General features: G+C 33.6%; 1 protein-coding gene and 1 pseudogene across 1 annotated transcript in view; one reads left to right on the top strand and one right to left on the bottom strand.

Annotated features, from left to right (window-relative positions):
• The window catches only part of LOC145258193 (uncharacterized), a 209,653-nt gene that overhangs the window by 6,714 nt on the left and 181,163 nt on the right, over nucleotides 1–21,776 (top strand). The gene's annotated exons all lie outside the window — the stretch shown is intronic.
• LOC145258577 (5S ribosomal RNA) lies at nucleotides 13,330–13,447 on the bottom strand (annotated as a pseudogene).

Genomic DNA, 21,776 nt, shown 5'->3' with positions numbered 1-21,776 from the left:
GCCATTATATACATTTTGTGCTTCCGTAACTGGGTGGACAGACAGTAAAAATAATAGGTGGCGTTACTGAGTAACGCCACCTATAGTCAAACGGAGGAAACCGACTCTTTCTTCGTGATTACCTAATTTATTAATATAATTTCATTTCAATGAATGATTTAATGTATCAAAATATAATTTTAGTTTGTCAATGTAGCATAGCAAAATAGAATTTTAAAAGCATGAAATGTTTAGAGGTTTAAGAATAAGAGCGGGGGTGGGGGCTGAAGGAGCCAACGTCAAAATAAGGTTCTAAAAATGAGAGGGTCGATTTACTAAAACGTTATATGTGAAACTGAACCCCCTTCCAAATCTTTCTTTTTTTTTTTTTTTTTTTATAATCTGGTAGCTTAGTGTCCAATCGATGATAATCTACAGAAATAGTTGAAAAAAGACGAAGGAAAAGTGTAAGAGGTGGGGGTCGATTGTTCAGGTGAACCTTAAAAAAATTATTTCTATTATAACATTCATTTGACATGTAGACTGTTACAAAATTAAAAAAAATCTAGTACTCATGCAGAGAGTGATCCGTGCTGAAATAACGTTATTATTTTAAAAGCCATTCTTAACATGGGGAGGGTGTTTTGTACCTATTCTGTTCTTTAACCTTACAATTGAACAAAAACAAAACTTTGATTAAACGTGGAATACGATTTAAAAAAAAAAAAAAAAAGCGCGGATCACACTCTGCATTAGCACCTTAAAAAATAATTTGAAATGTTGCTTATATAGTGAGTTAAAAAAAAATCAAATTCTTTCCGTAAGTAATGTATTATGGTCTCTTTGTTTTTACTGAAATTGTTTTGAGTTACGATAAAATTTTAGTTTGAAAACTCATTAAATTTGGATTGTCTCCTCTTTTCCTGAGTATAACTCTTCTGGAAATGAAAAAATACTTTCTATTAGCTAAAGTGTATTTTGTGCGTTTGCTCGTATTGTAATCGAGTAAATCTGGGTCCTTTTTCACAATTTAAGTCTTCTGAGATCCCTTTTGGCTTTCTTCAAGCAAAGCCCCCCCCCCCAACCGAGGCTTGCCATGAGCCTGCCAAACTAAAATCGAACATCATGAAAATGAAGTATTGTAACATTTGGGCTGGTGCTTGCTGCTAGACTCTCACTCCTTGGTTCCGAACTGTCAGTTAGGCTTCAACCTCTGTCCCATCGACGAAATGTTGCATCTCTCTGCTTGTTTTACAAGTATTTTAATGGTAGGTGCTCTGACGAACTACAAGCCCTTGTACCCCTTCGACGTAAATACTCCCGAAAAACCAGACAAGAAGCAAAACCCCACCCTCCCTAGAGATACCCAGATCCCAGAAAGCTTTCTACTCCAATAGTTTATTCTCCAGAACTGCTAAACTTTGGAATTCCCTTCCGGATTCCTACTTCCTTGACTGTACTGACGAAGTTCAAGTGTAATGTAAACATCTTGGTGCTCAACTCCCTACATAGTATCTGCAATTTATGTCTCAGTGTCAAAGTGACACTGTTCCTTGTTTAGTGTGAAAATGCAGTAAAAGATAAAACGTATCCAATACAGAATACCCCCCACCCCCAATATATTAAAAATTTCAATAAATCTTAAAGCTTGGAAATATTCTGTACTGGATACGTTTGTTTGTTTGTTTGTTTTTATGTTTGATTTTAGTCTGAAAGATCCGCAGCAAGCGTCGGGTGACTTTGCTTGGAGAAGCCCTCCTTTTTATTACTCTTGGGGAATATATTTTTCTAAAAGATCTTTATATAAAGACCAACACATGTTGGCACACAATAGACACGTATATATTTTCGGGTATTTCTGTAACAGAACAAAAAAGTGATAAATAAATGCATCAAATAAATGTTACCAAAGGCAAGATCTGTTACCCTTTTACATTATGTGGATAAGTTTGTGTTTTAACTTATTTTTTCAAAACCAACCTAGTGTCCACTGTTTAGTTAAAAAAAAGAAATAGCTGCTCATTAGAACGTTAATAGTCACTAAAAAAAATCGAAAAATCAAGCAAGATATAGGACATTACATTTTTTTAGACAATTAGTACATTAGGCACTACCATTTTTATATGAACTTTTCCAAAATGTACACATGATCTGGTGACGTCATCAATTGATGTGCCATGGCGAACATTTTTTTTTTTTAACTATTTACTACTGTAATTTAATTTAATAGGAATTCATTTTACATTCAAATAGTTTACTTAAAGATTAAATTATCGAAATGTAAAAAAGATTCATTATCGTTAGAAATAGAGTAAAATAAAATGTTTTCTCTGGTATTTTTTTTTTTCGATTAGGTCCACCTCCACAATTTCCTTTTAAATGAGACCTTTTATAAGTTTTCGACTATGCTGAATACGAAAATCGCATTCAAATTTTGAAGAAATAAGTAGTTATCGAGATATAAAAAGTTGTATTATGCATTGTATTCTTTGGTCGCCGTCTTTTTTACGCGCGTGCAGTGTCATAGATGAGTAGATTTGTTTATGGCGCGCGCACGCGCGTAAAAAATGACCGCCAAAGGATACAATGCCTAATGCAACTTTTTATATCTCGATAACTACTTATTTCTGCAAAATTTGAATGCGATTTTCGTATTCAGCATAGTCGAAAACCTAAAAAAAAATCGTCATTTAAAAGGAAATTGTGGAGGTGGACCTAATCTGAAAATTTACAGCTTTTTTTTTTCCGGGGGGTGGGGGTAGGAAACATAACACAAAAATAAAATGTTGCGAGACTTTTTTGACATCTACGGAAGAGCAGAAATGACAATAAAATACTTTGTTAGTTCACTACACGTGTTTAAGTTTTCGATACTTTGGAACGATTTAAATTATTTATCCGACAGAGCATCCCCCCCCCCTAAATGCTACTTGGGAATAATTTTCCCTTTTACCAGTTTGGTGCCCCCGACCACTTCATTACTACTAAAATTTAAAACAAACGTTAACGAAAAAGTTGAGTTTTTAAAGTATCTAAGATTTGGGGGGAAAAAAGTTTATTAAACTTTAAAATTAAACGAAAAACGCAAGAAAAAATTTTATAAAAATAATTTAGTACTCATGCACTGCAGTCATGCACTTATTGGTCCGTTCTGAAATAATGTTATTTAAAAAGCCATTCTTAACATGTGGGGAGGTATTTTGTACCTATTCTGTACTTTAACCTTACAATTGAATTTTAAAAAAAAAAAACCCATAAAACTTTAAACTGGGAAATACGATTTGAAAAATAGCGCGGATCAGTAAGTACATTAGCACCAATTTAACTTTTAATAGATAATTTTTGTTAGTTTTTAATAAACACTAACAGAATAATCGAGTTAAGCTGTGAAGTTTTAGAACGGCGAACGCAACTGCGGAATGAATATTTTCCAATCAACCAGTTCATTTGTCATCAGTCCCGGCTTCCGTATTTTATTTCATAAAACAAGACATACAAGAATATCGCAGTCAGTGCATGTACAAAAACTGGATTTTAACGCAATATTAATTTTGAATCGGTTTTAATCTGGCCATAAAATAGCTGGCAAGAGCGATGTTTATATTATACTTTTATATATAAAAAAAATATTTTCACAAATTAATTAAAAAATCTATGTAGCGAGCGGACATTTTGAAATAATGGGATTTTAATCGTTTTAATCTATTAAAAGTCAGTTAATTTTTTAAGTTACTTTTTCTTGGCAATTCAACTGATTATAGTATATATCAATTAGAAGAAACAAACACTATTAAAAAAAAAAAAACATTAAATTTATATCAATTTTTTAATTGCAACTTCAAGGTAAGTTTTTGTTCAATACGTGTATTTAAACTTAAAAAAATATTTTTTACTTATTTGAACTCTTATGTTTCATAATAAAATAGAAATTGATAGATTTAAATATTTTGTTAGAATTTCGAAAAAATATTTCCCCTCATATTTTACGGAAACTGCATTTTATATGTAATTTCATTCTAAAATGGATAAGTATCGAAAATTTCACGAAAATCTGACCATTTAGTTGATTTTTGCTAGATTTATTAAACACGGGTATGGTTTTACGTTCGAAATGTCTATTACATGGGAACGTTATTTTAAAGCGTCAATTATGTAAACAAGATTTTCGCCTTGCAATTTCATTATTTTCATACGATGAAAAATTAAAAAAAAAATTATTGCTAGTTTATTTTGCCCTTTTTAAATAGTACAAAAGTTATACTGATAATATTAACTTATAATAAAGTTACATAATTTTACATGGGGGGGGGTAATTCTGTGGTGAATTTTGGCAGTCCCTATAGTACATGTATTTCTATCAGTATTTTGTTTAACTTTCGATTTTTGAACAAGTATAGTGTAAGGCTTATATGTAGCCATTTTCTTTTCTAACGTGTACATTAGGTTTTGTTAAAAAAAAAAAAAAAAAAAAACGCTTTAAAAAGTAACTTATATTGCCTTTGGTTTGTTGCATGTTTTCTCTCACGTGCCCTCTTTTTTTTCTATTAGTTACAGTAAAAATACTTCTTGTAAGCAGTTTACGATTTGAAAACTGCGAAAGAATGCAAACATGCGAAAAATTAGGTTAGGGTTAAAAAAAAGTTTCCTAAAGAAAAATGATTTTTTTTTTTTTTTTTTTTCAAACGGTAAACTACTTCAACCATTTCCAGGAATGACTCTTCGTCGATACTAGGGATTCAAGTAATGAAATCTTCTGATTTAACGATTATTTTACATGTATCTTAAATTATAACGATCACATAAAACGCTAAAATGTCAATCAGAAAAATATAGTGGCTATCTTTATGAACCACTCCAGAACAAGTGGCCGAACGATACCTCTGGTTTTAGAACCATCTTTTAACTACATAGAAAATTAGCAGAATGGGTTTCGGAACTATTTTCAGCTAACTTGCTAATCGTGTGTGAGCAAAAAATATAACGAGATTCAAAATTAGTTATTGGAAAGTTTTTTTGGGGTTTGTATTACTGTACACATAGATTCGAAAAAGTTGTCGAAAAACAAATATATAACAAATAAATGCTATCAAAGGCAAGATAAGTTACTTTTCTACCTAACTGGATATATTTTTCGTGTTTTTATTCAATGTAACATGTTTATTCAGCTCGAAAAACAGTGTTTGCCGATGTATTGGAAAATTCAAGATGGCGTCTGACTCCCTCTTTAACACGGTAAGTTTCGGAAAAGGTGTTATAAATAAAAAATAGACAAAATACGGTTAAAAAACCGCCGAATATATGTCAACCTATGTCACGGTAACATTTATTGAGCGAGTTTTAACAGTATTTTATCGAATTTTTTTTATTTATAACACCTTTTCCGAAACTTACCGTGTTAAAGAGGGAGTCAGACGCCATCTTGAATTTTCCAATACATCGGTAAACATTGTATGGTTTTCGAGCTGAATAAACATTTTACATTGAATAAAAACACGAAAAATATATCCAGTTAGGTAGAAAAGTAACTTATCTTGCCTTTGATAACATTTATTTGTTATATATTTGTTTTTTGACAACATTTTCGAATCTGTGTACAGTAATACAAACCAGTTTTTTTTTTTTTTTTTTTTTTTTTTCACCACTCTGGTATAACCTCAAAATTTATAGTGAGTTGGGTACTGGTCGCGATTAGTTCCCTGCCGAACACCCTAAAAAAAACGCTGACTTCTCCCTTAGTTGCCATAGTAACTAAACGATCATGAATTTTTATCGACTTTGTTTTACTGTTTATGAATATTGAAATAAAAGACATCACTACACATTTATTAATAATATTTCACTTTTAATCACTTATCTTTTTTACTGTTTTACTGTTTGTCACTTTTATCGACTTTTTCTTTTCTTTTTTAAATAGCATTTTCTTTTTAAATGACGACGTTTTTACTGTTTATGAATATTAAAAGAAAAATAATTACTAAACATTTATTAATAAAAAAATGGGTGCTAGTGCACTTATGATCCGCGCTATATTTTAAATCGTATTTCTAAGCTCAATTAAAGTTTAATGTTTTTTTATTCAATTGTAAGGTTAAGACCTAGTCATTTAAAAAGAAAATGCTATTTAAAAAAGAAAAGAAAAAGTCGATAAGTGACACATAAACAGTAAAACAGTAAAAAAAAAAGTCGATAAAAGTGATTAAAAGTGAGATATTATTAATAAATGTGTAGTAATGTCTTATTTCAATATTCATAAACAGTAAAACAAAATCGATAAAAATTCATGATCGTTTAGTTACTATGGCAACTAAGGGAGAAAGTGTTTTTTAGGGTGTTCGGCAGGGAACTCTAATCGCGACCAGTACCGTGAGTTGACTCGTTGGCGTCTGTCAGTCCTGTGTTTTAAAACAAGCAATGCGGAAAATAAATACGCGAAGAAGCACGCGGACGATGGTCTTCGTGTAATTTTTGTTGTGAACATAAGCGCCATGAAGACGCCGTGAAGGTCGACTAATCATGCAAGTATTAAAATTGCCTGATTCGAAAACAGGGGAAATAATCCTCTACCCACCCCCATCGAAAACGGAGGCGGCAATGCCTGACAGGATGGCCTCCTATGTACATCAAGCAGAACAATAAACTTGAATCAAAGCCTATGAGCCAGAGCAGTGACAGTTTTGGCTATTTGTAAGTATAAGAATGACTTTGCATCTTTCGGGTTGAGGTATGGTTCTGGATAATTCTAGGAGGTCCACCCTCCCAGGTCGTTGCCTCTCGTCTGTCGGGTAATGATTCTTATTAATTTTTACATAAGTGCGATAGCATGCGTGATACCGGGTATCACTGATACCGGGTATCAGTGATACCCTGTCCTTATCAGGCGTCAACCAAATAAGACAAATATTTCTCGATTTTTTTTTTTTTTTCTATAATAAATATGACGTAGTTTTGGTTATCCATTAACGGATTGGTTTTAAAGAATTGTTGAAATTGGGGTTGGAGGGGGGTGTATAAAAATGTGTATACGCAATAAAAATTCAATGTTTTTTAAAGATTGATATCCCAAGCATTTAAATCAATATGATTAAAATCAATCTAGTATTACGTATGAAATCTGAAACTCATTTTTAATGAGTAAATGTGCTAGTATGATCGGCTTATTTCCCAGATATGTTTGATTGTATCGATAGGTGTGTCAGAAACTTTGAAAAATATTAAATAATTCGACCCCCCCCCCTGTGTTTACAAGCTATAACTACTCAAAAAATGTAATTCAAACCCTAAATTTTTTTTCAATTAAAGGAGCAAGGACCAACGTTTCATTTAAAAAAAAAAAAAAAAAGTTTTTAACTTCGGACTTTACAGGTAAATTTCTAAAAAAACACTACTTTTTTTTTGTTTTAAATTTGAATATATTATTTATTGATCTTTTATCTTCAATTTGTGATATAAAACTTTGAGTAAATTCTTTACTTTTTAATAGACATTTCTAAATGGGGGGGGGTGAATTAATTCGACCCCCTGTCTTTCCAAGCTTATAACTACTCGAAAAATGTAATTCAAACCCTAATTTTTTTGGTGCTAGTGCAGAGAGTGATCTGCGCTCTTTTTTAAAATCGTATTTCCAAATTTAAAGTTTTGTTTTTATTCAATTGTAAGGTTGAAGTATAGAATAGGTACAAAACACCCTCCCCTCCCCATGTTAAGAATGGCTTTTTAAATAAGGTTATTATTTACGTCCGGATCACTCTCTGCACTAGTGCCATTTTTTTTTTTTTTTTTTTTTTTTTTTTTTTTTCCAATTAAAAATTAAAGGAGCAAGGACCAAGGTTTCATTAAAAAACAAACAACGAAGTATAAAAAAAAAAGTTTTAAACTTCGGACTTTACAGTTGTTTTATGTTCTTGAATTACTTCAATGTTTTCGTTTTAATTTACCAAAACTTCAATAAATTTCGTAATTGTAATCCGTTGTCTTGAGTGGAACCCTTTAAAAATGGAAAAGTCCTAAAATCCAGCTAGTCGGAACAGCTTGTATCTCAATTGCAAGTCTATGTAATTTATTTATTATTTATTTTATTTATTTATTTTTAATGGCATAGTGACCGGTAGTGATGGAAATTTGGGTAGACAGTTCTACAACTTGTTTACATTATACTTGAAGACGACCATGCTGTAGTTAGCTAGAAAGCAGGCTCGCGGTAGAGTTCCATAAGCAGACTCTTCTAGGAAATAAACTTTATTCATGAAACTTGCGTTTAGATTTAGGCACAAATAGAGTGGGGGAAATTGACAATGGTTGTAGCTAGGCAAGTGTTTGTTGCAAATGTTTTGCTTTCTATTTGTAAACAAACAATAGCATAAGAAATTCACCCCTCTACTTCAAAATCAAGTGCTGCTAAAAGACCCACCCAATTGATAAGGAATCCCATTGTATTCCTGCCGGAAGCTTTGAAATCTATATAGCCACTTTATTTTTTTTTAATTTTTATAAATCTCAAGTTACAAATGAAATAGAATTACTTTACCATCAAAAGTTATGTTACATTTTTTTTTTTTTTTTTTTCTAGCGAGCATTGACAAAATAGGCAACATTTTCAGGTGCTCAACTAGAATTTTAAGCTCTGCCTCCCCCCCCCGCCCTTCCATAACTAGTTCTTGACAAAAACTAGTCTTTCTACTAACACTGCAAAAGACAAAAAAAAAAAAAAATTTTTTACCTCCTGTGTAGCTAAAATCAAACAGAACTTCTATGTACAGAGTCTTTCCAAGAATTTCCTACCTGTCGAAACACTTTTTGGCGCAAATGGTTCGCTATGGGTTACAAGCATGATCGTTTTGAGTTTATGCCTATTGATCTATCCATCTAAAAAGACTTTTTTCGAGGTATGTTTGTGTGTGTGTGTGTGTGTGTGTGTGTGTGTGTGTGTGTGTATATATATATATATATTATTTGACTAGCAGTTCAGCCCGGCTTTGCTCGGGCACTATGTACTGTTCATAACTTATATATATTGGTGGAGGAGTTTGGTAGAGTCTGTAAAGGTCTTTCAACTTTGACCTCTTGGCAGCCAAATGTTCGCCCAAAAACTGATTAAAAGATGTGCATGTCTGAATACCCTTTATGTAAAATTTCGCGTTTAGAGCAAAAATTGACTAATTTGGTAGACCACAGAGGTCAAATTTTTAACTTTGACCCCAATTTTGACCCCCTTAACATTTATTGTTTTGCACTCAAATCAAATTTTAAAGTTTTATCCATGTCCAAGTAACTTGCATCTAAAATTTCAAGTGTTTATATCCAAAATTGGCGGTAGCGTTTTCAATTGTCAAATCGTTGAACTTTGACAGCCAAATTTCTGGTCAAAAATCGATTAAAAAGATTTTTCTGAAATCTCAATACCCCTTATGTCAAATCTCGAATCTATAGCCTGAAAAATTGACAGTAGTTTGGTAGGGAAATGTACACACACAATTTCACCATACTTGTATGTAACTGTCGACTATCAACGTGATGGTTGTAGGTTCAATTCTCAGCTAGGAAAAGGAGCTAGTTGAGCCGCACTGATTTGTGATACAACGAAACAAGTGTATGTGAATCACACACACACACACACACACACACACACACACATCATGAATATTTATTTTATTTTAGGTTGCCTTAAAATATAATTACATCCTTGGGAAAATAAAAAATAAGCAGACTTTTTTATTTTTGTCTTGTATAATTTTAACATTTTAGTGAACATGCAATATTTTTTCATCAATTATGAGCACCAGTAATTCATTTTTTTTTTTTTTTTTTTTCAATTTTTTTTTTTCAATTTTTTTTTTTCAATTTTTTTTTTTCAATTTTTTTTTTTTCAATTTTTTTTTTTTTCAATTTTTTTTTTTTTTTTTTTTTTCCTACGTTTATTACATGTAGCGAGTCTATACTTGGTTTATTCATCCATCCTACAGGTTCCAAACCAGCCGTCTTTATATCTTTATTTAAAGTATTCAGCCATCCTCTCAGCCCTCTCCTATGTAGTCTGTCTTGAATCCAGTTTTAAAATATTGTTTGTTCTCGGTACATGTTCGTACCAATTCTTGTTTTATGAGATTGAGATAACAGCAGAAAGACATTTCTCCTTCCACTATGCATACATGCAGTGGCCCTGCTTTTTAATTCAATTTGAAGAGCCATGGTAATCTTGAAGACAAATAAAGACGGTAGTTTTCCGTTGCTTTCCGTCTTAATTCGGATTTCATCTTCCCCAGTGGGTTAAACGAGCCCCCAGATACCAACCTGGAAGTTTCTACAACTTGGCGCAGTAATACATTGCCTAGCCTTCTCAAATGATCACCCATCTGATACTGGCCAGGATCATGTTTGCTTAACTTCGGTATGTCATAGGATAATCTTGATTAAAAGACTTAAACCAGCAATACACATGAAAAAATTGAAATGGCTTACAATATCTCGATAAATGCATACATGGAAAGAGGTTGATGAGCTAAGAATCTTTTTTTTAAATTTTAAAAAATCTGATTAAAAATGAGGAAGTTATGACTGTTTTTGTACCTGGCACGTTTGGATATTTTTCCCTCTTTAAGACCATATGCGTTTTGTCATTTTTTTTACACTACTTTTTCAGTAAAACTGCTATATCTTTGTTAAAACACAAGATTAAGCAATGAAATTTGCTTTAAAAGTGTTTTTGTACCAGGAATCCGAATATGCTACTGAAAATCTCCAAATTTTTTTCCAAATAATCTGCAGTAAATGCACATAAATATGCTGCAATTCCTTAAAAATGTCATGTATCCATTAACAGAAAAAAGTTAGAACTCAAAGCTAAACTGTAATGCATTTTATGTACAAAAAACTAACATCTAAATCTAGGACTGTTTAAAAATGAATATATTGCAACATTTGGTATTATTGTAGATCAATACCTTCCATTACCCCCTCTCCCCACACACGCACACATTTGACCACCTCTCTAAAATGTGATTCTACCTTTGCAGACAATTATGTGTGAACACGTTGAAAAACTTTAATGAAAGATAAAGAAAAATTATTTTAGAATTTAATGTAAAATGATTCCCCATTTTGAGTGATTCAAGCATGTTACGGCAGTTAAACCATTTTTTTTTTTTTTTTTTCTAAAAGGCGATTATGTGTGGTTTTAAGAGGATCTTTGTGCAATTCTGAGGTGTGGAGTTTGCCACTCTGACTTTGGGTTAATGATAGGGCTAAAGGAAATTGTGAACATCCTCAAGACTTGATAGAAACAAAACAAACAATTTTAGAATTGAGTGGGAGTTGGTTTCACATTTTTAATGTGAAATAATTTACCATTTCGAGACTATTCTAGCATTTTAGGACAGTTGACCAATTTATTTTTTTGTGGGAGATAAACCATGTGGTCTTTTCTTTAAGGAAAGATTTTTTGATGCTTATATGTAGTTTAAAGGAATCTTGCCACTTGGGCTTAACATTATTGTTAGGAATAAAGGTTTTAGGATAAGGTTAGAGGTAGGATTAAGGGAGTTTTTTTTTGTTTTTTTGTTTTTTTAGAAGTGCGTTTGACACCCATTGTGAAACTTTACAAGAATTATGACGGACAAAAATGAATGTTATTTAAAACAAGTGACGTCACTCTAACAGAAAAGATGATGTTTGGAATAGTATCAAGTATGTTTTGCCAAGACCGTCTTAAAAGACGATATAACGAAGGCCACGGTTTTGCCCACCTATTTTAATATTAAAAGCTTTTTGCTAAAGCTGACAAATTGTTTATTAATTTTGAATGAATTTGATTTTGATTTTTTTAATTACATTTCATGTCTTTTTTCTACCATTTTTATTCCTTAACTTCACTGTTTGGAAAAGTATCCTTCCTACAAATATTTAAATATCGATTTTTTTTTTTTTTTTTTTTTTTTTTTTTTTTCCTAAGTTAGTTTCCATTCAATAATATGCTGAAAACATTGTAAAAAAAAAAAAAAAAAAAAGCGAGGGTATACCACTGGTCAAATTTTAATTTTTATGGTTGATAACAATAGCTCTAACTAAACATGTAAGAAAATGTTTTTATAATCAGATTTGCAAGTAAAAAAAAAAAAAAAAAAAAAATTTAATCTGGAATACAAAATCAACAAAAAAATCACGTCTGTTTACAACTGTGGTATCGGGTTTTTTTTTTTTTTTTTTATGATTTTAAATTGATAGCTACCACAAAAGAAAACAACATACAATTATACTTTTCATGGATAAAAACAATAAAGATTGTTTATTTAACAGTAGGTCTCCAAAGAAAATTTTTTGTCCAAAAAATTTCAATACTCATGTTGAAATTTTTTTATTTTTTTTATTATGCGACAAAAAAACGAGTGATCAAAAGTATTTCAGACATTCCAAACTGAGGTGACATCTCTTCTGGTTAGTTTCCAAATTTCATGACGGTTCTTAATACAAACGCAGTACGAGCATTTACAAATTTTGCTGAAAACGCTGTTTTATGATGTTTAGGTTTTAACTCTAAAAATATAATGTAAATTATTTAATTCATTTGAAAGTATATTCATTTCCAAACAGAACTTAGTGCTTTGGTTTGTAAAATATGACTATTAGCAAAAGCCCATTGAAATCTGAGATTATCAAAAGCATTTTATCGTCCATGTGGATTGCTACTTAAAATATCACCATAGGTTTTGCGTTCATGTTTTTTGATACAATGTCCATTTTTGGTCAGATTGAGCCAACTTGTTCCTTGGCCTGCATCATGCTTTGGACCATGATGAACCATACACCCTAATCCTGAGCAAGGTTATGTGAGATGGTTAACCAACCAAGATTTCACCGTCAAAGAGCAATCACTTGTGGACCTGAGAACTCATTTAATTTTTACTTGATGGTTGTTGGCCATGTCCTCAGTTGCTCTCTGATATGTTTGCATCACCTAGGCAGAAAAGTAAAGAGAATTATGTTGCGAATTTCACCTCCGAGATGAACTGAATGCACAAGCCATCCAAGACATTGCTGCAAGGTCAGGTGGAGGTGTTGGCAAAGAAGTCATGCTTGACATCCAAAAAAAAAAAAAAAATGGGACGACGTTTATAACTTATCTATACTCCTATACATTTGTTTTGTCTCTTTTGCGTGTGTATTAATATTCATATTATGGGGCTCTTTCAGTCTTTGACAGACTATGGATACCCACAAAGGGGTGCCTGCGCGTGAAATTGTGGAAGAACGTGCGCAATCTCCAACCACGCATCTCCTGAGTCAACATTGTTTTATACCAGTGGCAAGTGAAGTGTATGTACAGGACGACTGGAAACAAATGCCGAGATAAGCAGAGAGCACATACAGTGCCTAGAATTCCCAAATAGTCACCCATCTAGTACTAAACCAGGCTCAACGTTGCTTAACTTCGGTGATCTGATGAGAACCGGTGTGTCAACGTGATTATGCCGTATGTTAAATATTAATTGTTATTCATATTAAAAACTTTTTTTTTTTTTTCTATTTATTTAGAAAGAAAATACAACTTTCTCATATGGGTTGTGGAATTGCATTCACAAGCAAAAGATCTAGCTAATTTTCATATTTTTTAAACATTCATCTATATATTAATACGATAGCGTGTTATTTTCTGTGTCACGCTTACATCCGGGTCATTTAATTATGTACTTCCATTTCTTGTCATAAATAATTTTACCAAGAATTCTTCATAAGTTTCGGTTTCGATTTTGATTATGGCTGAAGGAACTCTAGTTATTTATTTATATATATATATATATATATATATATATATATATATATATATATATACACACATATATTTTTCATAAGTTTTTATTTCGGTTTTGATTCAAGCTAATGCACCAAAGTCATATGGATATATTATTTTACTTTAGAAATCGCAACTTTACAATATATATAAAAATCCATAGAACATTAACTCTATAATAATATATACGAAATCTGCAAGAATTAAAATATATGTAAGCATACTTTACGACCGGACTTTGCCGGGCGTTTGTGCTAGCTTAGATGAATACTTTTGCAGTTTTAACAAAAAAGCTACAATAATTATCAGAGCGTCTCCATTTACACTGAACATCTACAGAAGGCCAACATCAATATATTACATATGAATGAGTCCCTTGTGGAATTTCCACAGGTCCTGGTAGTTTAATTTCCCTATTAGTTTTTTTCCGGTATTCTTATGCGATGATCAACTTTTAGTTAATTTATATGTAATTATATTAATGCAGATATTCTACATGATTTATACTTGAATAATATTTGCATAAAAAGGTTATAGTCAACACAAAACTCTTTCCATCTATATTTATGTATACGTATATATATTTTTGTTTAAAAAATTTTGCCTACCAAACTCCTAGAGATTTGGGTGTACAGACATAATTTCATATATTTGAACCCATGCAAAACTTTATATTTGGGTTTTAGCCCAGGAAAATCTGTTCAAAAGTGTGAAATTTAAAAAAAAAAAAAATGAAATTTGCCAGGTGAAGGTCGAATGTCGGCATTAGGAATATCCATGCATAACGTAATAGCTATTGGTCATGTTTTAATTTTTAGCCTTGCAGCAAACATGTCTTCATAGCTCAGTCATTAACGGCAGAGGGAAAAATCGTAAGCTAAACGTTTTAGTTTCAATTCTCGGTGGTGGCACACAAGTCATATTTTAAAAGAATGTTTTTTATTTTAAATCCTTACTATATATTGGGTCCAATATAATAATAAATACGAAATGTGCATTAATCAAAATATCGTATTTAAGCATAATTTATGATCGGACAGATGATCGTGCTAGTAAATTTATAAAAATGAAAAAATAAAACCTTGAAAGGTTCAGGGCTTGGAGCAAGTGTGCATAGGGAATCTCGTTCATTTCTGAGAAACACAAGTATGCCTAAAGGGGATTAGATTATTTTACCAAAATCTCTTTTTATAGTATAACTTTTTTATTAAATAGTTACCACTTATCAAGGCCAGATAACACTTAAGGATAAAAGTTAATAAGACGGAATGATTGAAGATTTTTCTAGATTAGAATCTGTTAAGATTGGTTTTGAAGGTTACCAGGTTTTAATCTGGAGAAGTAATCCAGTGGTAATGTGTTTAATAAGACAAGAGACCCTTGCAAAAGAGCTTTGTTCATGAAAATTTTGCCTGATACTAAGTACACTGAGGAAAGTTTTTCTTCATTGTGTTAGTAAAACAAGTTCTTGCTGTGAGTGTTTTACAAGGAGGAACCATAGATTGGAGCCCAGCTGAACACCTTCATCGGAAATAATGATAGAGTAATCTCTTCCTTTGTAGACTGCTATCTCCATCTTCATAGTTGCTGTTGCTTTACCATGTTTCAGTCAACTCATCCTTTGGACTTCTTCAGGTGGTTAAACGCGACTGGATAGGAATGTTGAGTCTCTTAAATGTATCCTCAGTAATTATTGCTTTCCATAGTTGTCTCACCACATTTTGCTGGGGATACAGTTACAATACTCGGCATTTCTATCCTGTTGCGGTTAACCACCTGAAGAAGGCCAGAGGATGAGTTGGCCAAAACGTGGTGAAACAACAACTATGGAGATAAATTTGTAAATAAACACACAAATTACTCATTTCAAAGAATTCAATAAAAAACGAGTGAAGCATGCTGGTCCCCCGTAAGTGCACAGTGAACGAGGCATAAAAAAATTGACTAAGTTCCGCATTTGTCCCCCCCCCCACACACACACACCATTTAGCCCCAAAAGTCCCCAGGGGATGTCAAATCCTGATGAAAATGAACAAACAGTGCAGTTTTAGGCCTTAACAAATGTTAATTTGAGTTCCGCACCATGCAAAAAAAATGACTAAGTCCATCATTTGTCCCCCACCACCACCACCACCACCATTTAGCCCCAAAAGTCCTCAAGATCTTAACATATTTAAATTTGAGTTCAGCACCATGCAAAACTGCTAAATAGACATACACAGAACAATATGGTAAAATAGTCCCAAAAATGAAGTGTTTTTATTAGCCCTAATAGAGCCTTTTTTTTTTTTTTTTTTTTTTTTTTTTAGTACAAAAGTGTCGATTTTAACCCGAAATGCACCCCTAAGGGGCAACCGGAGTTTTCCCGGAAAATCTATTCTGTAACTTTTTTGACTCCTGTTTAATGTTTGTGCAAAAGTTCAAGGCGTAGTTATTGAGAAAAGTGCAGACGGATGAACGGACAAAGGCGAATTTACATCCTTTTGTCGGGGGGGGGGGGGGGACCAAAAATATATATAATCTTTCTGTTTCGGAATTTGATTAGTGTGGGATTTAAATGATTGCCTAACATAAGACCGAACAGATAAGCTATTTTTTATTTATTTAGGACTTATTGATAAAGAATCTGTTAGATTACGTTTAACAAAAAAAAACAAAAAAAAGCGTATACCATACTAAGCCTTGTCTAGAATCCTTACTTCAATTTTGATTCTAGATAAGTCTAAAATTTGAGGTTTAAGCTTAAGGAGTCTTTATAAGAAATTGAAGTTTCTAAATTGGTGGTTAATAAATGTTAGTATATGACATAATCATGTTGATACACCGTTTCTCGTTAGATAACCAAAGTTAAGCAACATTGAGTTTGGTCAGTACTAGATGGGTGACCTCTTGGGAATACCAGTTGCTGAATACATTCAACTGGGGACTGCTTGTGCATTTGATATCCCTAGACACTTCTTCCTTCACGGGAAGGTGGTTCTCGCCTAGGGTGAATGTCACTGGGTATGTATGTATACACATATTAGTGATGGGGCGATTTACAATATTTTCCCAGTTCTGATTATTTATAAATCTCTAAATATTTAATAGAATTATTTTTTCTGATTACCATAAAAACACACGTTAAATATGCATATATTTTCTCAGACGTAAAAATGCACTTGTGGGCGATGATCTAAAGGTTTTAGTTTGACTAGTGGTTTAAAATCCATGAATATTTTATCATTAGTACCAATAGCGGAAGATTTTTGTATTGGAATTAAAAGAATCGTATTTGCCATCAGAAAATAGGCACAAGTTTTTCTGATAATGATTCCGATACCACAAAAAGTAAAGATATTTCCGATTCCAATTGATTGTCCCAACATGAATTTATATTATACTAGCAGGGGTACCCGGCGTTGCCCATGTGTTTGGGGGGGGTATGTATGTAGAAGAGGGTGACCCTGTTTTAATATTATAAAAAAAAACACGATGTTAAGAAAAATTGGAAAAACCAATACAAAGCAAAACAGTAAACAAATGTAAAAAAAAAAAGTGTAAAAGAGGAAAAAGTTTAGGTAGAAAGACTGGCTCGAACCCGAAACATCGAGGCTAAGGCAGAAAAAACACCAAAAACTATGCCAAAGAAACATACAACTGAGAACGGATAAAATTAAAACTTTAAAAACACTTACAGGTGGTTTTAAACTAACATCTACATTTTCTAGGTCAAACATGACGTCATTGTCGTAGTAGCAGGAGCAGAAAAAATGAAGGAACGATTTTTTTCAGCACCCCTCCCTGTACAAAACTGATGATTTTAGGGTGAAGGAATAAATGTTTTTGGCCAATTTTTCAATATTTGTCGGCCGAAGGTTGAAACTTTAAAATGATACCTATCTGGCAAAAATCCATGGCCCGTGTCAAAGCTTTTGCGAGACATACATACATACATACATACAAACACACACACATACATACACACACTTTTGCTTTTATATATATATAGAAGATAAACTGTTGATTAGATTTCATGAACACATGCATCAAGTCAGTTGCCAAGGTCTCTGGAAAAATGGTAGGATCCTTCTACCGCTCCAGAAGATCTCTCTGCTGATGCAATTCTCTATCTATATAAAAGCCAAGGATGGAGTACTGCTGCCACATCTAGGCAGGAGCTGCTAAAAACAGCCTATCCTGCCTTGACAGAGTACAAAATAGACTTCATGGCTTAGTGGGGGATGCCCTTTTCTCTTCCCTGCAACCTCTCCTACAGAAGAGACGTTGCGAGCCTGTCTTTGTTTTATCATTACTTCCATGGCAAGTGCTCGTCTGAGCTCCAATCTCTGGTACCCCCTTGCCAATCTTTCACGATAAACACCCGTCTAGCTAAAACCAGTAAAAATTTTCCCCACTCTTTATCTGTACCAAAACGTAGATTCCTTGAACAAAGCTACTTAGAAGTGTACACCTGTGGAACTCTCTTCTGTTTGCCTATTTCCCACCTGACTACAACTTGGATGTTTTCAAGTCGAACATAAACAAATTCCTGATGAACCGTCTCCTTAAGACACAATATCAAATCTCCAATACTAACAATTACTACGATACTATCCCATTGATTACTACTGTACATGCAATAACCCTTATCCCCGAGTGGCTTTCAGGCCTTGATAAGTGGTGACTATGTAAAAAAAAAAAAAAAAATTGAGAATATTTGAATTTTCAAATTAGGTTATCATTATGCACCTCCCTCTAAAAAAAAAAAAATAATAATTTATTGATTAGCCTGGGTGCCCGGGTGTTTGGAGGTGTGTTGAGCAAAAACAAAAGTGATAGTAGGAAGGCAGGCTCAAACCCATACCGCGAAGGAGGAAAAGAACATGAAAAAAAAAAAAAAGTGACGTCCTTGCCATTGCGTCCATCGCCAAACCGGAAGTGAAGGTTTAAATTAAGGCTAGTCAATTGAAAAGAGAGGATGACTTTTGAAAATATCTGCAAAAAAAGCGACCCTCCTTGTAGAAATGTGCCTAATTGAGGGTCAAGTAATTCATGTTTTTAGCAAATTTTTCAATATTTGTCATCCGAATGGTCAAGCTTCAAAACGATACCGATGAAAACTATCTGTGCTAAAGAAAAAATTGTACAAAAAATGTAAAATAATTCTAAGAGGAATTCATTATATAAAGAAGTGTATCTGCGTCTGTCTGTTGAGACACTTGTAGTCTGTCTAAACTGTACGAACGAACTGCCTAAACCAAGATGGCCGACTCCTATTTATATCACCACAAGCAAGGGAGGTAACCATGTAACTGAAGCAAGGGAGGTAACCAATGTCTACATTAACATTGCTGCTGTCCTCAAGTGAATAATTTATTTCTGATTTAACAAGTCCCTTAGAAGCTCAGACGAAGCTCCTGCCTTGGTCAAACAATCAGAGACCTGATCACAACCCTTGATCCATTCTATCTGTATCTCTCCTCTACTCTTCATTTCCTTCAGCCTTGCTACATCTATTCTCAATCATCGATCGCTTACCAGATTGTTGGAATTCAATGTCTCCACAAGTGATGCATTATCTGTCTTGCAGAGAACGTCTGGCAATTTAGATAACTGAAATACCTCTTGTATCATAACCGCAGTCAAAACACCAGCATCAGCTCCCTCATTCAGAGCAAGAGTCTCTGAGGCCAATGGGCTTTTTGTCACTCTGTCCAATTTCTTTGACGCCCAACACATGGGGGCCATTTTGTCAGTACTTCCTCCAATAAAGACAACAAAACCACCCTGTGAAGATCCATCTTCCAGACTGGCATAAGAGGCATCAGTATAACACAAAATGTGTAAATCTGAGGGCTTTCCCAATTTTGGAAATGTTATAGAACCCTTCTTGGATTTCAATTTTGATAAGGCTTTATTCGCCTCAAATAAGGCTTTTACTTTGGGATGCTTTCCAGTGTTGCTCATTTTACACACATCAAAAGCTATATCAGGGCGTGTTTGAGTTGAAACCCACATCATCTGACCTGCAAGTCTCTTCAACTCATGCTTTTCTTCTTCATTCAGTTCATCATTTTTCCTCAGTATCCTCCCTTTGCTTATTTCTATTGGAGATATGGAAGATACATATAGATCTTGTTCTACAGTGATCCCATTTTCCTGTTGATTAACATTCAGTCCAACATATTTGAATGTTCCACTTTCATGAGATCCCACCTTAAATTTTTCTTTCAATGTTGCAATCACATCCCTTTCAAACTCTGTGTTTCCACAGAAAACAAAATCATCCACGTGCATAGCAAGAATTCCAGTCAAATTTCCTTTAATATCATGCCACAAAAACAATGCATTATCATAAGCACTTGCTACTCCTTTTAATTCAATCAAAGCCTGAGTAACTCTCTTGTACCATGCCCGTGGAGCATCATTCAATCCATAGATGCATCTTTTTAATTTCCACACTTGAGATTTAGGACAAACATCAGATGGTGGCCTCAGGTACACATCTCTCTCTAAAATACCACCTTGCAAAAAGGCTGAGGTAAAATCTATGGTCTGCAGCATCCAATTCTTTATTGATGCGGTTAGCATGACCATTCGCATAGCTTCACGGCTACATGTTGGGGAGTCCGTTTTCAGATTACTATTTTCTTCATAGCCTCGTGCTACAAGGCGAGCTTTCATTGTTTTCTGATTATCCTTGAATTTTTCAGTAATCACCCATCTTGTGGATATTGTTTTTTGACCTGTGTATGGCACACATTCAAATACTTCATAGGTGTTCATGTTTTTTATTTCTTTATGCTTGGCATCCATTACAGCTTTCGACTGCTCTTGTTCAGCGGTGAGCAGGACTACATTTTCCTGTTCAGTATATTGGGGCACTTCTCTCCAATGATCAATATGATTCCAGTTGATACAAACTTGATCCTCGTTTTCATCCTCAGGTTCTATATTGATCCAATGACTATATTTGCCAGTTGATTTAGGCTGTACTGACATAACCTTTCCTTTCTTCCACTCCCCACTTCCATTTATTTTATAAGTTATGGTCTTATTTCGGCCAGGTTTTTCAGTCTTATCTCTTAAACTGGTAGAACTATCAACAACTTCTCTGTCTATATCTTCACTTTCTACCACTTGATTCTGCAACTCCTCCTCCTCAACTGAAAGGTATTCATTCTTCCCTTCTGTAGTGTTTCCCAGCATTTCAGCTTTTTTTGTTCTTTTTTCGTTGTTTTTATTCACTTTCATCAATTGGCACGTATGCATCCTATAAAATGCTCCGCCATGTCTGATTAAGACAAACTGGCCTTCTCTGCCTAACACTTTTGCTGGACCACGCCATCCTTTAAAACCCTGCCTCCGATAATAGATTTGGTCTCCGGTAGCATAATCTTCATCAGCATAAGTTCTGACATTAGACCTGAGAGCTCTCCTAATTCTCTCACTGGACTCGGCTTCCAAAAAGTTTCTCCTTGCACTATGGAGAGCATTTAAATTTTTTCTCACCATGTCACTTGTAGTAGAGGACTCCATAGCAGGTAACTGGTCTGTCAGAATTGAGGGTGTATTTACATTGAAACCGAATACAAGTTCATTTGGACTGTGTCCAGAGTAATTGAGGAGGGCATTTTTTGCACAAATAGCCCATGCCAAGGCAATTTCAGGTTCACACTTCTCATCGTCAATTGTTTTTTTCATTGCCTCAGCAACTATCAAATTATGACGTTCTACAGTACCGTTGCTGAATGGACTTTCTGCGGCAGTAGTACAGGTCTCTATGTTGAGTTTTTCATTCATCTGTCTATAGTGTTCGTTGTTGAATACACCCCCATTATCACTCAGAAAACGAACAGGTGATCCGAAATAGGTAATCCACATCATAAAGATGTTTTTGATGATCTCCTCCTTCTTCTTTGTTTTGATCAATGTTGCCGCTGAATACCTGGTAGCGGCATCAATGAGATGTAGTATCCACACCTTATTGTGGATGAACTCTTTCAAATCCATGCAAACTGTGTGATTAAATCTA

The sequence above is a fragment of the Euprymna scolopes genome, chromosome 33, assembly GCF_053919585.1.
Source record: "Euprymna scolopes isolate OS-2025 chromosome 33, ASM5391958v1, whole genome shotgun sequence".
NCBI classification, from domain to species: Eukaryota; Metazoa; Mollusca; class Cephalopoda; order Sepiida; family Sepiolidae; genus Euprymna; species Euprymna scolopes.
This window is presented reverse-complemented; position numbering and strand designations above follow the sequence as displayed.